Source organism: Herpailurus yagouaroundi, unplaced genomic scaffold (assembly GCF_014898765.1).
Source record: "Herpailurus yagouaroundi ecotype Mexico unplaced genomic scaffold, PumYag 142, whole genome shotgun sequence".
NCBI classification, from domain to species: domain Eukaryota; kingdom Metazoa; phylum Chordata; class Mammalia; order Carnivora; family Felidae; genus Herpailurus; species Herpailurus yagouaroundi.
The window spans coordinates 60,432,155-60,449,294 of NW_024412397.1; the positions used below are offsets into that span (position 1 = coordinate 60,432,155).

At 48.9% G+C, this 17,140-nt stretch overlaps 1 long non-coding RNA gene across 4 annotated transcripts; it reads left to right on the plus strand.

Annotated features, from left to right (window-relative positions):
* The first annotated feature begins 785 nt into the window (after positions 1 to 785).
* LOC121033195 (uncharacterized) lies at positions 786 to 16,730 on the plus strand. 4 transcript variants are annotated; one of them, XR_005791768.1, is made up of 6 exons: positions 786 to 1,396; positions 4,968 to 6,332; positions 7,171 to 7,262; positions 12,277 to 13,178; positions 13,681 to 13,738; positions 14,987 to 16,730. It is a non-coding gene; the product is annotated as an uncharacterized LOC121033195 (long non-coding RNA). The 4 variants fall into 4 exon arrangements; XR_005791767.1 differs by lacking the exon at positions 786 to 1,396 and having other exon boundaries at positions 3,023 to 6,332; XR_005791769.1 differs by lacking the exon at positions 786 to 1,396 and having other exon boundaries at positions 3,023 to 6,332; positions 12,277 to 12,372.
* The last annotated feature ends 410 nt before the right edge of the window (positions 16,731 to 17,140 follow it).

Below are 17,140 nucleotides of genomic sequence, written 5' to 3' on the forward strand. Positions count from 1 at the left end.
ACGTGGGGCTCGAACCCACGGACTGTGAGATCGTGACCTGAGCCGAAGTCGGACGCTCAACCGACTGAGCCACTCAGGCGCCCCACCACTGACACGGTTCTCAACAAGGCCACCGATGACCATCTTGTGGCTACAGCACCAATGACACTGCTGGTCATCTCTGCCTTCCCTGACACATTTCCTCAGCTTTTATGACACAGAGGACCCTCTTCTGGTTTTTCTTCCCGTCGGTCTCCTTGCGGGTCTCTTCCTCAGCTCTCCCCTTGATGTCGAGCTTCTTGGGGGTTATGTCCTGCTTTCTCCTCTCTTCCCATCCTACACGTTCTGCTGATTGATTGTTTCTCTTCCCACGGTCCGAAGTGTTACCTCTGTCCTCTGACGACTCAAATCTAAGTGTCTAGTCTCGTTCTTTGTCCTGCGTTCCGGGTGCGCATAATCCACCCCAGTGCTCCTCTCCATGCAGCGTGTATGGATGCCTCAAACTCAGCATGTCCCAAATCGAGCCTTTTATCCTTCATCCATAACCCACTCCTTGACTATTTCCTGTCTCAAGGGAGTGCAACCTCTCTCCACCCAGTCACCCTTGACTTCTACGTTTTCCTCGACTCCCCGCCATCCGACCGGTCACCACGCCCTGCAAATTCTATGTCCCGAATGCCTCTTGAGTCTGTGCCTGTGTCCCTTTACCCACTGTGTCCCCCACACCCGGGCTACCATCAGCTCTCACACAGGTCGCGGTGTCTGCCTCCTGGGTGGCTGTGCCAGGTATTATAAGTGCGGTGGTGATTTGACCCACCGCACGCAGTGTGAGCACCTCCCTGTGCATTCCCAGGGTCGTTGATGGGCCCCAGGGAGGGGAGGGGTGCAGTCCGGGAATGTCACCTTCCTTTGGAGCCTGTGGTGAGTGTTTGTGGTCGCAAGACCTCTGGAGTGTCGCCCTGAGGCTTACCAGCTTTATGTCCTCTTAACTAAGAAAGAGGGAGGGGACGAGGGTGGTGGACGCTTCCCTATTTAAAAGCACCAAACCCTACAAAATTTCTGTGGACGTTGTAATGATTACTACGCTGAATTAATGAACTCTATCCTCTCCTTTTTTTTGGCTGGAAGAACATAACAATCCCAATGAAAGGAAACAGATGTCGTTGCTTTGAGCATTTCCAAAGGAAACTGCAGTAAAATATGAAGCATCACCGTATAAAAGCCTGCTGTGCAGCGGAGATGTGCTGATATTGTTTTCATTTGCCAGCTGTGTGTAAGTGGAGTTGGTGCCTCTGGCCAACACAGCCCCCACATCAGAGTCATAACAACGACAAAGTCATGGAAACGTTCGGGGAGAAACTCAAACTGCTTCTCAGCGCGCTCGGCTTTCCTTTTAACGAAAAGCCACGTAAAAGAAGTGAGTCCAAAGGAGGACGTGAGGGCTGGCAATTAAAAGTGATTTATAAAACCCCCAGGAGGGGGAAAGAGGGTCATCGGGAAGAACGATCTTTGGCGATCAGTTTCTAAGCCCAGCTAGCAGGCAAGAGCTCTGGTTCACCCTTGACAGTGAGCGAGAGCCAGTATTTGTTTCAGGGAGGGCTTGTCGCTCAGGCTCACTTCAGTCAGAGCCTCTGCGGATGACCCTCCTGTTCGACCTTCTGTGTTCAGGGCGTCGGACTCCTTCCCCGGTGGCTTGATGTCCTAGGACGTCCTCTGCCAGTGCATCTGGGAAGGGGAGGCTTTTTCCTTCTCCCAAGTCAGGGGGTCAGTGAGTATCCTATTACCCCTCTTACAAGCTTGCTCTCCTACAAAATGCAAGCGCTTCTGTACATAGTTCTGTCCATTTTTTTAAAGAGGTGCCAGGCTCATATTTGCGACTAGCCTCTCCCTCTTCTTTTCTCTTCCTTTTTTTTTGCCTTCCCCTTCTCTCCTCTTCCTCTCTTCCTACCAGTGCAATTCGGAGACTGGAAATCAAGGAGGAAATGGAAGCTTGTCCTTAACACCTGCAGCGGGACAACCCAGTGATCGTGCTGATACTTTCTGGTGACAGAATCTAGTGCGGGAGCCCACTCGTGGTGGGGGAGCCCGGGGACGAGTTGGTCTGGGCGGGAGATCACTGATTTGCGGGGCTTTCCCCCAGCCTCACCAACACCCGGAGGCCTGTGAGCTGCAGCAGTGCATGTCTCGACCCCGGAGAGGGCCAGAGCGAGAGGGTGGCCCCACGGTCATTGTCACCCGAGCAACTTGCTTTGATAGATGCCTTCATTCTTTCAGGCTGCCCGGATACCAAGGGGCTTGAATTAATAATTGACTAAAATTCATAGGCCAGTAATTGTCTACATGAAATGTGGTCTGGTCTTCATTTCAACTTGATGGTTCTTGTTCCCCTGCTGGATTTTTTTGTTGTTGTTGGTTCTGAGGAAACATTAGAAGGATGTGGATGGGTGTGCCCTAAGTGATTTGTGGTTTAGCTGTCTCCTTTCAAGTGAAAATACCCGGCAAACAAAAGGCCCAGCCTGTAGGTCCAGAAAACGATTTGCAGAAGTCCAGGGTCTGGTAATGGGATTTAGCGGGTACGGGAATAAGACAGGCTAAAGGTTGGTTGAGAATAAAGTTAATATTCAGTACTGTATTTATATTTATTTATGTATTTATTTTGTTATTTAAATTTTTTTTCAACGTTTATTTATTTATTTTTGGGACAGAGGGAGACAGAGCATGAACGGGGGAGGGGCAGAGAGAGAGGGAGACACAGAATCGGAAGCAGGCTCCAGGCTCTGAGCCATCAGCCCAGAGCCTGACGCGGGGCTCGAACTCACGGACCGCGAGATCGTGACCTGGCTGAAGTCGGACGCTTAACCGACTGCGCCACCCAGGCGCCCCTTTTGTTATTATTTTTTAAGCGTTTAATTTTTGAGAGAGAGAGAGGGACAGAATGTGAGCAGGGCAGGGGCAATGAGAGAGGGAGACAGAGAATCTGAAGCAGCCTCCAGGCTCTTAGCTGGTAGCATAGAACCTAACACGGGGCTCGAACCCAGGAACTACGAGATCATGACCCGAGCTGAAGTCGGATGCCCAACCGACTGAGCCACCCGGGTGCCCCAAGAGTATAATTTTGGAAGGAGAGTTGTGATCGTCTGATTCTGGCTTAGTTGGGCCCCCCGTGGCTTACAGCTGGGGTCTGCCAGGGACACTTCTCCTTAAAGGGGTCATAGTGAATGGGGGCTCCATGAGAGGAGAAGAACCGATCCATGTGGGCATCCCAAACCACGCTGCAAGGGAAACTGGGGGAGGCCTGTGATTGGTTCTTGATGAAGAGAGCTGAAGGGTCACTGGGCCGTTTGGGGGCACATGCCCAGGCCAGGACACCAAGTGGTGCTGCCTCAGCATGAGGGACCCCCTCCAGCAGATCTCTTCGAGGGGATGGAGTTTTGATGACCACCCCATTTGTAAGCATCAGAGAGAAGCCTTGTCCAACCACGAGACTTGATGGTTTTCAAATGGACAAACCTGATTTTAATAAGTTTAAGTGAAATCTGATAAGTAGATCAAGACGAATCAAGCTCCTGTGTAGTTCTAAAGAGCTGCCTGGACCTACAGCAGTGGGGCGTCAACTCTCCCTCCGCCTCAGAGACTCGTCCCGTTTGATACATCCTTGCAGTCTTGACCCGCCTGTGGCCTGTCTGCCAAGGCATTTCCTCCCGCCTCTGTTTCAACGTGTCCGCTTCCCTCTCAAGGAGGCGTTTTCTTGCTGGGAGCAGATGATTACCTATTCATAACATTTGTTGGAATTGGTACAGACAGAATTCAGTACATTTCTCTCTTTTGACTTTACCATCAAAAGCCAGAGATGGGGAGGGCATCTGAACTGACCCAAGTTTTGGGAGAACAGTGTGGCAGCTCTTCCTTCCTGGCTGACACTGTGGAGGGAAGTCCAAGCAGACTCCAAGAAATCCAACAAGCAGGGTAGAATTAAAAACCCCGTCATTCCAAGTTTCTGATCTGGGGCCAGAATATACGCCATTGAAACTGTGTGGGCAAATGCTCCTGCTTTTGCTTCCTGCAAGAGACACAGAGGGGCAGGGCTGGTGCCCTGGCGAGGGCCAGGGCAAGTAGCTTAAGAACAACTCTGAAAGTGGTGTAGATGTTTTCTTAAGTCTACAAGAAAAAGAAGGGGCAGGAGGAAAAGTACCTTGAGATTAGCTGTTTACCTTCCCCCAACCTGTTGAAAACAGGAAGGCAGAATTGCACAGTAGAAGGAGATGTAATGCCGAGTCACATAACCGTTCCTCACATTGACCCATCGCTTATCCTAAAGTCAAAGGCACAGACACCTCCCCTCCCCACCCTGCCCCAGGGTGGACAACCAGATTTCACTTTACTGTGTATGGCACTGTGGTTCTTGGAGGTTGCTGGAATGGCTGCAAGATACCCGGGTCTGCTTCTGCCATCTGAAAGCAACACACCGTGCTTGCTTATTAGCTACCTTTCTTGATTATTAATGATACCCTTTGGACAGAGACTCCCAGGAAGGTTCTGCTGACTTCAGCTGGCTTGGCCTGGCCGCCAGCGCATGGACCATATCCATCCCATCTGAAGACTCTCACTATTGGAGTCCCTTTTGAGGTTGACATTTTGAGCTAGGTTTTCCAGCTGGGTCCCAAGCCCCGGGCTTGGCCAGCCAGTGAGTAGGACCACAGAAATGGGGATGTGGCCCCAGAAGGGGATCCGACCCCGGCCCTGGGACATGAGAATGAAATGGAGGGGCTGTGGGCCTTGCACGCACATGTGCATGCATGCGTGCCTCTGTGTGTGTGTGTGTGTGTGTGTGTGTGTGTGTGTGTGTGTGTTAGGATGGATTGGACAAGGCAGGGAGAGGAAACAAAGGAAAGATAAATGGTGAAGAAGAACTTGGAAAAAATTGAACTAGATTTATTCTGACAGTGTGTGGGCCTACAGCTGTAACATTATAAATCACTTCCCTACAGAGGAATTCACTTCCTGAGCCTTGCACAGCTTCGTGAGCCTGGCATGCGTGTGAGAACAGAACCTAGCAATCTGAGAAGGGAAAAAGACGGCTTGCACAACTGTGGCTTGAAACCACAACTGGTGATTTTGTCAGCACAAGGGGCTCCTGGGACTCGGGCCCGGCGTGGCAGGGAGCTGAGACCGCTGAGGCATTCACTCCCAGTACTTCCAGGATGGGATCTTAAAGAGCGGACTGAGAAAAGGGTTTTGTGGTGGCCACATGGCCTTGAACTCTGGATTAAAAAAGAAAGTAAAGGGAATTTGGGATCTGAGGATGAGCCCAGGATCAGAGCATCCACAGAAGGTCTTTGTTCAGGTGATCCTTTTCTAGAAATGGGATGTCCGACTGACCAGCACAGACCCGGGTTCTCTCTCCGATCCTGGCTGCAAGAATATCCACAGCTCTAACGTGTTGGTGGGTACGTACCATGAGCTCAGGAATTGTGGTTGATTTAATAAATGAAAAATCAAATCCTGGTACAACTGGGAATTGCTCTGGTCCCCTGGGTCAACATGACATGTCCCCTCCTACATGACGTCTTTCCCAGTTTTGTTCTGTATTTTTTTTAAATGATATTTACCTGCTATCATAACTCTCTTGCACTATATGTAGCTTTCCACAAGTTCAGCGTTTGTGACTTCTCAGCCTGTGGAGAGCATAGTTCCATGCCTTGTGTGTGCCTGGCCCAGATCCATGTTAAACTGACTTGAGTTTATACGTAAGTGACCATTCATTAGGGAGTAACATTTCCTTCTCCAGACAAATGAAGGAAGAGGCTCTGACACTTGCCTGTGATGTATAATTGCACCTGACTCATTAACTGGACATTGCAATGCTGGGGAGACTGAAGCAAGGTTCAGCTACTTGTAATGAGAATGGATCCACTAAGCCCTGTGAGAACGGCAGGTCTGTGGGCCACAGGGGGTCCACTTTGTGCTACTCAACGCTCAGCTCAGGAAGCATCTCTCTACCTGCCTCCCAGTGTACCATTGCTCAGATGGTCAGGTGCATTCGGCGAATTTTCACCTCCCCCGCCAGCACTGTAATGGCAGATGCAGAGCAGACCTGGTCAGTTCCTCCATTTGGGTCCTGGGTCGATGCTGACTGTCCTTCAGAAGGTCTGTGCAGCTTTGCTGCCTGAGGACACCCTGTGTGCAGTGCCCTTTTCCCTAGGTGTCTTGGAAAGGAGGTTGTACAAAGACCCAGAGAGTAGAGGCTCTGATTTGTGGTGTTCTCAAGGGCAAGCCTGCACTTTGACAGCTTCCAGGTGTTGAGAATCAAGTTCTTCGGAGTCACCATCTCTTGTCCTTTTCAACTATGCAAGGTAAGTATTAATTTCCATTGACTACACTTTATACGCAAGATGACTAAGTTACTGAGGTGGCAAGGATCTGGCTCAAGACTCTACAACTTTCCCATGGGCTTTGTATAACCAGTACCTAGCACAACAAACAGGTATACGTTGATTTCCATTCAATTTCATTTCTCTTTACCTTCTCAAATCTTTCAGCTTGGTATTTCTGTGGGCACAAGGAAACACACTCTGTTCTCTTGCGGGGCAAAGGTAAATCTAGTGCTGATGATGTAGAAAATAGTAATTAGGAGGATACCAAGGAAAAAGCAAAGATTGAAGAGGGTTGGGCCTCCGGATCTTACACTTCAAGCCCCCCCATCTTTGCACATGGAACCTTTGTTGTTCCACGTCCTCACTACCTACTCTGAAGCTCCAAGGGAGAGTCGGTTTCACATGTGCCTGGTGACGTCCAGCTCCATCCATCTGATCACGGACTCCTGCTCACACAGAGGCCACACAATGCCCTAGGCCCCTCTCTGCTACCTCAGCAGAACGTTTGCGCTGCTCCCTGAGCTTTATTTTTAGAAGCCTCCCTGGAGAGTGCATCTACCAATATTGTATTTCAATCTATGATGTGCTCGGTACTCCACCTTGTTAGCTCAAGTTCAGACGGTATGCCCTAGACAGTTGTTCCAGGGCTGGGTTGTCACTTTGGCGCAGTGTCTTAAATGTACTGGGACTGGGATGGTCTTTGTAGTAACTTACAATGGGGTGGGAGTAAAGAGAAGAGCCTAATGAGAGGCCTTTGAGATGCGCTCAGTTTCTTTGTCCTTGAGTAAGACATGCATTTTATTTAATCTTTTTGCAGCCACAATCCTGCCATCTGGCCTTGGGGCAGAATCGAAAGAGAACTCTGCATGAAGACCCAAGGCAGACTACGACTCACATTTATATTAAATGGTAACTTCCCCCAAAGTCCTCATTAGTCAAGAGACACTATCATGTTGCCATGGGCAGCAGCGCTTGATAAAGAGCACTCCTGCATTTTCCTCCCATCTGTGTCCTCAAAAGAATCCATAAATTAGAATATCATGCTTATTCTTATTTCTTTACTGCCACATGCAGTAACTACTTTGAAGTCCCCAGGGCCAATAGATCATGGGCAGTCAGTAAATCATATCACTTCTTTAGCACATACGTTCCTCATTTTCATAAGGACAGGGTTGAACTAGGTGACCTTTAAGGTCCCAAATCCAGACTATCTGAGAGAATCCTGATATCCAATGAGTACCTCCAATGGCTGAAGGTGTCAAATTTAGGGTAGGGGGCACACCATCGCTCATCTTCTGCCCAGATACGCAGGGGGTACAAAGGACGGCCTGAAAGGCAGTGGTATTTGTATTTAAAATTTATGTTATAAAGCACCATCATAAGATCACATGTGTCTCCCAGGGCTGGGATGTCCTGGTGTTTCTTGAAGGTCTTAGCTAGCTGTCTCCTGTCATGTGGAGCCCCAGGGGCAGAGTCTGAAGGTCAGGGCCAGGAGATGAGCAGACTTCCTTCCTTCCTTCCTTCCTTCCTTCCTTCCTTCCTTCCTTCCTTCCTTCCTTCTTTCTTTCTTTCTTTCTTCTTTCTTTTTCTTTCTTCTTTCTTTCTGTTTATAATTTTGTAAAAGTTTTTATTTATTTATTTTGAGAGAGAGAGAGAGAGAGAGAGAGAGAGCAAGTGCACAGGAGAGGCAGAAAGTGAGAGGGAGAGAGAGAATCCCAAGCAGGTTCCACACTGTCAGCGCAGAGCTCAACACTCTACTTGAACCCAAAAAACATGAGGTCATGACCTGAACCGAAATCAAGAGTCAGATGGTCAACCGGCTGAGCCACTCAGGTGCCCTGAGGAGCAGACTTTCATAGCTTTAGCATCAACCCTTGAGGTAACTTACTTGGATCCCCTGTGTCTCAGTGTCACTTGGAAATGGATAAGGATGCTCTTTGATATTCCTATGTCCACAGGTTGGTTGAAGGTTTGACTATGAATATCGGCATTTGTAAGGTGCCTGCCAGTTGATAGAGACTTTCACCTTCATAATTTCTTTAGTCTTCCTACTTACCAGGAAGACTAGGTATTATTATTATTGTCCTTCTGCAGGTGAAGTCTCTAAAGCACCAGAGAGACTGAGTGAGTTGTGCATAATATTAGAGTAAATAAGTGGCAGATTGGAGCCCAGCCAGATGTTTCAATTCAAGTCCTGGGCATTTTCCCTATGCCACATGGTTGCCCAAGAAATTCTAGACTAAATCTGTCCATAACTTTTTTTCAAGTTGAGGATAGCCCATTTGGCATTGTTCATTGTTCTTGCCTGCATAAGTAATCACTCTGCATATAGGTGCTCTGGTTCCTGCACCTGTTTACACTGGCCATCCTTCTGGTCTCATTCACATGTTTCTGTTACCTGGTGCTCTCACTGAAAAGGAATTTTGGCAATTACAATTATTCTGTAGTGTGATACACCTGTAGTCTCCAAGGAATGCTAAATAGATGTTTTTGGAAAATTATCAAGGAAAGCAAGGAAGGGTCCATCTTGATACATACAAAGAAAACCTTTTGTCCATATAGTTCTCATGTCCATCTTCCCAACCACTCATGCATCCTTCCAACTAAGCATCCATCCATCCATCCATCCATCCATCCATCCATGTAAATCATTCACCCATCCTTCCGTCCACTTATCCATCCATCCATCCATCCATCCATCCATCCATCCATGTAATCATTCATCCATCCTTCCATCCACTTATCCATCCATCCTTCCATCCACTTATCCATCCATCCATCCATCCATCCATCCATCCATGTAATCATTCATCCATCCTTCCATCCACTTATCCATCCATCCTTCTATCCTTCCATCCATCCACCTATCCATCCATCTATCTGTTCAGTATTGATCGCACACCTAGTATGAGTTGGACACTCCAAAAGGCCTCTATATTATAATGTAAAACAAAAACTACACAAGACCTTCCATCATGGATCTTACAGTTCACTGGAGGGTATAGAGAAATAAATAGGCAAGTACAATTTTGTGTGAGAAGTGCTCTGATAGAGGGAGTATTGGGAGTTATGAAAGGATGCATGAAGGAGCCTTTTCCTTCTCTTTTAATTCTTGAATAGATTCTACTTTACTTGAAAGACATTCTGTGAAGATTGATATTTCATCAAAGGGTATTATGCTTTTGATATTGGTCATTGGTCACATTATGCCTTATATAGTTATCCTTTTATGAACATTTTCTCCCTTTCTCAATACACACACACACACACACACACACACACACACAGAGCTATTTTTAGGGAAGATTTTGTGAGACATGGAACACAGGGCTCTCCCTTCTATCAGATCCTGCACTCCTCTGGTACCCAGAGCATCAGGAGACAGCACCTATGAGGACAGCTGTGCTCACATGGGCACAGTAAGCAGTGTCAAGGTGGGTCACCCTACCCCAGTCCTCAGGGTCATGGGAAATGACATGAGGGTCTGAGAGAAGAGGGGGGATGGTAGGTGTGGCTAGATGTCTGGCTTGGGAGCATGGAATGTTTCCTTTGGATGGTCCTAGGAGTACTTTGGGATCGGGCTGCTGAGGATCCTGCCTGCATGCTTAGGGGAGAGGGTGTGGGCTGGGGGGTCTGCTTCACACACACTTCCTCAGCTGGATCCTAGGGCTCATGATGTCAGAGGCCATGTCTGAGGCACCCCATCCTTTGCAGACTTTTTGGCATCGTGTATATGTGCCAGGCTCTGAAAAATGAAGCATCGGTGAGTTCTCTCTGGTTTGTGGAAGTGTTATACAGATCTGGGCTCAAAGTGTGGCATTTGTCACTTATGTTATTATTATTATTATTTAGATTTCTTTTGGGAGAGAGCGCGTGCAAAAGCAGGGGAGGAGCAGAGAGGGAGGTAGAGAGAGAGAATCCCAAGCAGTCTTTTCACTGCCAGTGCAGGACCAGATGTGGGGATAGATCCCACAAACTGTCAGATCCAGACCTGAGCTGAAATGAAGAGTGGGACTCAACCAAATGAGCCACCCAGATGCCCCTGTCACTTATTAACTGTGGCTTTGGCCCAGTTACCCCCAGCGAGCCTTTTGGCGGCCACACCCTCGCACTTGACTTTACTCTGAGCTTCTCTCCTGCCACCCCCACCACCTTGACACGTCCTGCTTGTGCTGTCATCCGGGCGACCTCCGTACCAACTCTTCTGTTGTCTCTGTGTTCCATTTGGAATGTCCAGAAAACTTTGTGGTGGCTTCCCTTAGGGCACTTTGCACGCTTCTACCTTTGAATAAAGCCGGTTCTGCACAGGGCTGACTTTCCCCTGTGGGGCTTGTGTCCTCCTGGTCAGCAGGGGAGTGTGAGGCAGGAATTGGGTTTCATGCAGAGAACGCTGTGCATGCTGGACCCTAAATCGAGGAAAGCAATGCCTCTTCTGCATTCTCCTCTGTAAGGACGACTCAACACAAAGAGGCAAGGGTGGCTCATTTCTATAACCACTTCTGTCTACTCAAGGTTTAAGATTCCTCTAGATGCTGCACAACAGAAAGCACTGGGATAAGCACTTACCCTTTTTTTTCTTTTTTGAAGTTTATTTATTTATTTCGAGGGAGACAGAGACGGTGTGAGTGGGGGAGGGACAGGGAAGGAGGCAGAGAGAGAGAATCCCAAGCAGGCTCTGTGCTGTCAGCACAGAGCCCGATGCAGGGCTAGAACTCACGAAACCATGAGATCATGACCTGAGCCGAAACCATGAGTCCGACACTTAACTGAGCCACCCAGGTGCCCCGAGCACTTACCTTTTGGACTTCTGTTTAGAAGACCTTCAGCTGGTTGGCAGACTCCGAGCTCACCCCTGACTTTCACTGTAAAGCTCTTTCTTTCAAAAGAACAAACCTGGGACTCTGGGCCAATATATCATGGCTGGAAAGAGCCACTGAGGAAAAGCAAGAAAACAGCAAGCTCAGTCATCAGCATCAAAACTGCTGAGCATTTTCAAAAGCATCTCAATAAAAGTCATTCCAGCTCTCGCCTCACTCTGGCCGTGCCTAGTGCTTCAGGCAGTGAAGCTCATTCTGACGTTATGTTCTCCCCTTGTTTATTTAGTTGGCCTCCGAGGGCGGGGAGAATTTTTCTCAGCTAATCCATTAGCTAATCCATGAACTAATCTAGCTCACGATGCCTGCAGCCCTGCCTGCCTGAAGCGGGCACCAGCCAGCCCTTGCCCGGCCAGGAGCTCAGGTTGGAGCAGAGAACGCCATGCAGATGGGGTGGGGGCAGGAAGCATGTCGGCTATTCTCGTCCTGAGGGGAGATTCCTTGGCACCGTTGGTCCCAGATCTTTCTAGGCCAATGTGATGGAGATTTCACAGCGTCCAGGACTCATGCTGCCCAGTGTGCACGTGGAGAGTTTGACCCCACATAGTAGAAATGCCAATATCTGTACAGACCATTTTGGTTAGTAAAACACTTGCACACCCAGGGTCTATCTGATCTCAGAACAATCTGTGAAGTGGCTGGGCAATTATCAAATGCAGGATGATTATACTTTTTTGGTGGTGAGCTACAGAAACCAATTTTGGCTAACTGCAGCCAAAAGTGGGTTTATCTGGAGGATATAGAAGACTCACGTAACTGAGGGAGCAGTTGAAAAATGCTCATCGTGTCCATCCTTGGGACCCTATGGTTAAGAGTCAAGGATCGGGGGAGAGAGTCTCATGGGCCCAACTGGGGTCAGTACCCTGCTCCTGGGTCAGCAGAGCCTTTACCGACAGAGCCCTGTCAAGACTCAACAGGGGAGGGCGCATTGGATCCGAAGCAGAGGAAGGTTATTTCCCCCAGTGAATTTAAGATGCTCTTACCAGGGAAGGGTTATGGAGGTTGGTGGGTCAATCACAACAGCGTATACCATTGTCCCCATGTCACAGATGAAGAAACAGAAGCGCCAAGAACGTTAGTGATTTGTCCAGGGAACCACAGAAGTAAAGCGAGGGTTGTAATTCAAGCCTTCCAACTGAAGTTCGGTGAGCTTTTATTTTTTCCCTTCCCACTGCTGATTTTATCGTGGAGACGATACGAAAACAGCGAAGGCTGCTTTGAGAAGAATCGCCCGTCACTGCATTAGTATAACTGTTGCCCGTTTCCTCCCCGATCTGTCCTCAGTGCGTTTTCTTGGTCACATGGCTTCCATCCCAGTGTCCTTGCACTGTCCCCACTTACCTGCAAGGCTAGTAAATTCTGTTGACTTTGGTATTTCTGGTACAAATAGCAAACCACCGGGGTCTGTGGGTCAGGAATTCCCTTATTATCGATACCAGTGGACGTTTAGAAAGACAAAGGCAGCCGTTTGCTCAAGATCTAAAAATCACTTTGACACTGTGTAACAGAAACCGCTGGGACGAGCACTTAACTCCCAAAACTACATTTTGAGGTCAATGCCATGCTTTTGCTGGGGTGAATGGATGGGTGACTGTGCAGTGGGTGCATTGCAGCATATGTCTGTTAACGGGCTTTTCTTTGGATAGAGTAACGGAGGCGAAAACTTCACAGCTCCATATTGAGTGCCTGCCAGATCGCTCTTTAGTTATAAATGCCCAGAGTAGGTGGGGCAGATGGCTATGGAGACACAGGCTTGAAGTCACATGATAAATCAATCAAGGGCCCAGAGACCAAAGTCCACTTTTCCTGATCCCAGAGGCACTGTGTTAGGTCAGGTGCATGGTGCTGCTTTCTAGATGAGTGCACAGTCCGTGTGGGCCCCTCAGTGAGCATGTCCCTCTCCTGGATGGTGAACGAGACAGGAGCGATGACCCACAACCAACAGATGGAGGTCTGAGGGGTGGCAGAGGGTGCGGGGGACTCAGGGCTATGGAACCCTTGATGGCTGGAATGTGGGGGACCCTGGGGGGCTCTGTGTTTAAGCTGCCAAGAACGTTTTCTGTTTTCTGGATGGAAGTTTGGATTGTTCTTTGCAGGTACCTCTTGGTTTGGTGGGGGAAAGTCCTCAAAGGGTCTCTTGGTTGTGTGCTAGAGTTCCCCAGGGAGCCCCTCACAGCCATATAGAGGGAAGTGACCCTTTCCTGGCATTCTCCTTGGTTCTTGCCTGTGACCAAGCTAAGCCATGCCAGATCTGGCCGAGAGCCAGATCACATTTACTGCCCTACCCCCATGCCCTTTGGTTTCCACAGGCCCCGGGTAAGGCTGCCTGTCCCCATGGGTTGGTCAAGAATGGTGACAAGAATCATGGAATGGCACAGTACTCTGCCAGCTGGCATCGTAATGGCCCGGACTCTGGGGAGAAGTCCTGGCCGACTCCTTTCTTTCTTTCCCAGTGTTTGGGGAGCACGTCCAGTAGGAGCAGGTCTCTTGGCTCCCAGCTTGGGACTTCAGGTGAGCTGCCTGGGACCCCGCCCATAAGGTTATTCTGATTTGCCGATACTCAGATATTGTTGGAGCCTTATTCAGCGAAGAAAAAAAAAATATTCATTTATGAATCAGGTCTTAAAAAAATTAAAAACAGATTTTTTTTTAATGTTTATTTATTTTCCAAAGAGAGAGACAGGGCGTGATCGGGGAGCAGCAGAGAGAGGGAGACACAGAATCCGAAGCAGGCTCCAGGCTCTGAGCCGTCAGCACAGAGCCCGAGGCCGGGCTCGAACCATGAACTGCGAGATCAAACTGAGCCAAAGTCGGATGCTCAACAGTCTGACGGAGTCACCCAGGTACCCCTCCAAAAAGAAATTTTTGAACTTAATCTGATAGCATTAGTTCTGATAGACCAACAGAACTGCACTCTGCATGTTATTACTCTGACAACAAAGCCGGTCTTGGACAGGGTTTACCTTTTCCCTCTTGCTGATCTTTGGAGAGGCAGAGGCCCAGGACTCTGGAGAGAGGCACCCACGGCATGCTGATAAAAGCCCTTCTGAATTCCATGGTGGGCAGGTAAATCATGCAGTTCATCTTTCTTTTTGGGGCACTCACAGAGCAGGAGGGAAGCCAGCAGTGATTAGTTTGGGACCCCTCTAGCAATAACTGTGCTGTCCCTCCCAGGCAAGCTGAGGGGTCTAGAGGGCTTAAGCCTGTGGACAACCATGTGCAGTTATATCTGGCATTCACGTCTAAGATTTTTCTTTTCTCTTTTGTAAGTTTCATCTATTATCCCCAGTTCCTCAGTTCATTGTTATAGCCTGAGCTCAGTGTTGGGGAAACTGAGGCGTGGCCCATTCTGGGGGCAGGGGCATGGGAAGACCAGCACGGCTCAGGAAGGGCACTGTGATATGGCAGAAGGTGGTCGGCCAGATTTCCTGGTAACAGGACAGTTGGCCAACGACAGCAAACTTGGACTCGTGAGCTATGTAAATGTACTCTGGGATTTCCAGAAGCAGGTAGGTGGGATGGAGGCTGCATTGTTGCTCTTTGGCCCTAATTAAGGGATGTCTGAGTAGCACAGAGCTGAAGGGTTGCATGTCCTGCAGACAGCTGCCCTCTGCTTCCCTTCGTTCTGTGATCCCTGGGGTCTGTGTGGTCCCCTGCACCGCTCGTCTCTCTGAGGATCCCGCTGAGTGGTGGCATCATTCCTTGACCCTCCACTGCATCCCCAGAGTCCCAAGCCTCACTCTTCCTCTGCGATGACAGGTCACAGTGACAACTGCGTGTGGAGGAAAAGGCGACCACATCCTGCTCTCCTGTCCCTCGGACAAAATTCCAGCTCGTGTTCCCCACCTCCCGGATGATCTGTCAACGGCTTTTCGGGAACCTGAATGACCATAGCGTCAGAGAGAAGAGCTTCCTGTTGGGACTGGAGGCGCATCAGAGAGTCTGGGACTCCTGCGCCACTTATGCCGGAGAGGATGCGACTAGTGCCACAAGAAAATGCCTCAGATCCAACGATGCTGACAAACTAATTCCTTAAAAAATAGATGGTTTCCTCTTTGGGACATAAGACATCTTAGATGCGGTGTCGAGTAGTATTTTGGATCTTTATTTTTGTTTGTAAACTCTTCTCCCACATATGGTTTTCGGTCTACTTACAAAGATCTTACGATGCAGAAGAAAAAGCAGTTGTGAGAGTTAGAGGGGACATAAAACAAAGGGTCAAATCAGCGATGCGGAAACCAGGAGAGGGCAAATGCCTGCCTATTTACCGACGGACGAGCACAAAGCAGCAGCCATCAGTGGGCATGTGACTCTCAAGGCGGAGGTCTCCTCGGCTCTGTTGGTGAGCTTGTTGGACACCCGCCTACATTTGCCTACGGAATTTTTTCAGAAACGACAGAAATACTCCCACCTGTACCCTCACTGCTGTGAGTTGCCTCCATTTCTCTTGTGTGCTCCCCGATCCATGGTCTCTTTTTCTTCCGTCATACGTACTCCTGATTGAGACCCACTGTGCTGTGGCTTCAAGCAAAGGGTCATCAATCTGAGACTCTTGCTTTGCCATCTTTCCGGAGCTCTAGACTCCAATTTCGAACCTGTTGCAGATGCTTCCAGTTCTAGGCCCCACAAACACGTCCCGGGCAGAATTGGGTTGTGTTGCCGCATCTGTATTTTCTAAGTTGGCGAATGACATCTTCTGTCTAGAATGCCCCCCTCCCCTTCTTTCCCAGTTTGGAGAGTTACTATTGACCTTTCCAGTCCTTCTCAAAGGTCACCATCTCTCTGTTGCCCTCACCAAGTCATCAGGATGAAATAGTTGTTCTCCCCTCTGTGTCCTTGGGTCCCCTGACCCCTCTTGTGGTCATTGTGCCGTGTGCTGCCATGATCCTTTGTTTTTCTGTTTATGTCTTATTCTAGAACTTGCTTCCACTAAATACGTATGCCAGGATCCAGCGCAGAGTTTAGTACATAGGAAGCAGTCCCTAACTGCTTGCTGGTGAATGCAGGAGTGGGTAAGGCGAACTCTTTTCCTGCAGCAGGAAAACAGTCACTGTTACGAAGTGGGAAGAGGCAAGCGCTCAGCTCAGGGGAGCAGAGCAGCACTGTGACTTCTCACGCTGTGGGGACAGGAAGGTCTGTGGGAGAAAGATACAAAGAACTCCTACAGAGGTGATAGTACGAAAAGCAAAGCATGGTCTGGGTTTTGGTTTCTAATCTCTGGGAAGAGCTACAGAAAACTGAAACTGTGCTCCAAAACTTAGCAGTCAACATCATCCACCCCTACTGGGATAAAAGTTTGCCTGGGGCTGACTTGATGCGTGGCTGTCTTCACCTCTGAAACATCCCAGAAGCACTCGAAGCTGGTTGTGTCCTGGGAGATGGCTCAAAGCAAGATCTCCTTCAGCCTGGGAAACACCAGGGCTCGATTAAGTTAAGCATCGATAGATAGGTTACAACTGTAAAGGAAAAACTGAGAACTTTATATGAGTGATTAAATATTAAACAAATTAAAAAAAATTTTTTTTAATGTTTATTTATTTTTGAGACAGAGAGAGACAGAGCATGAACGGGGGAGGGGCAGAGAGAGAGGGAGACACAGAATCAGAAGCAGGCTCCAGGCTCTGAGACATCAGCCCAGAGCCCGACGCGGGGCTCGAACTCACGGACCGCGAGATCGTGACCTGAGCTGAGGTCGGACACTTAACTGACTGAGCCACCCAGGTGCCCCCCCAAAACATTTTTTTAATGTTTATTTATTTTTGGGATGGAGACAGAGCACGAGTGGGGGAGGGGCAGAGAGAGGGAGACACAGAATCCGAAGGAGGCTCCAGACTCCGAGCTGTCAGAACAGAGCCTGGCGCGGGGCTCGAACTCATGAACCGTGAGATCGTGACCTGAGCAGAAGTCCTTCAC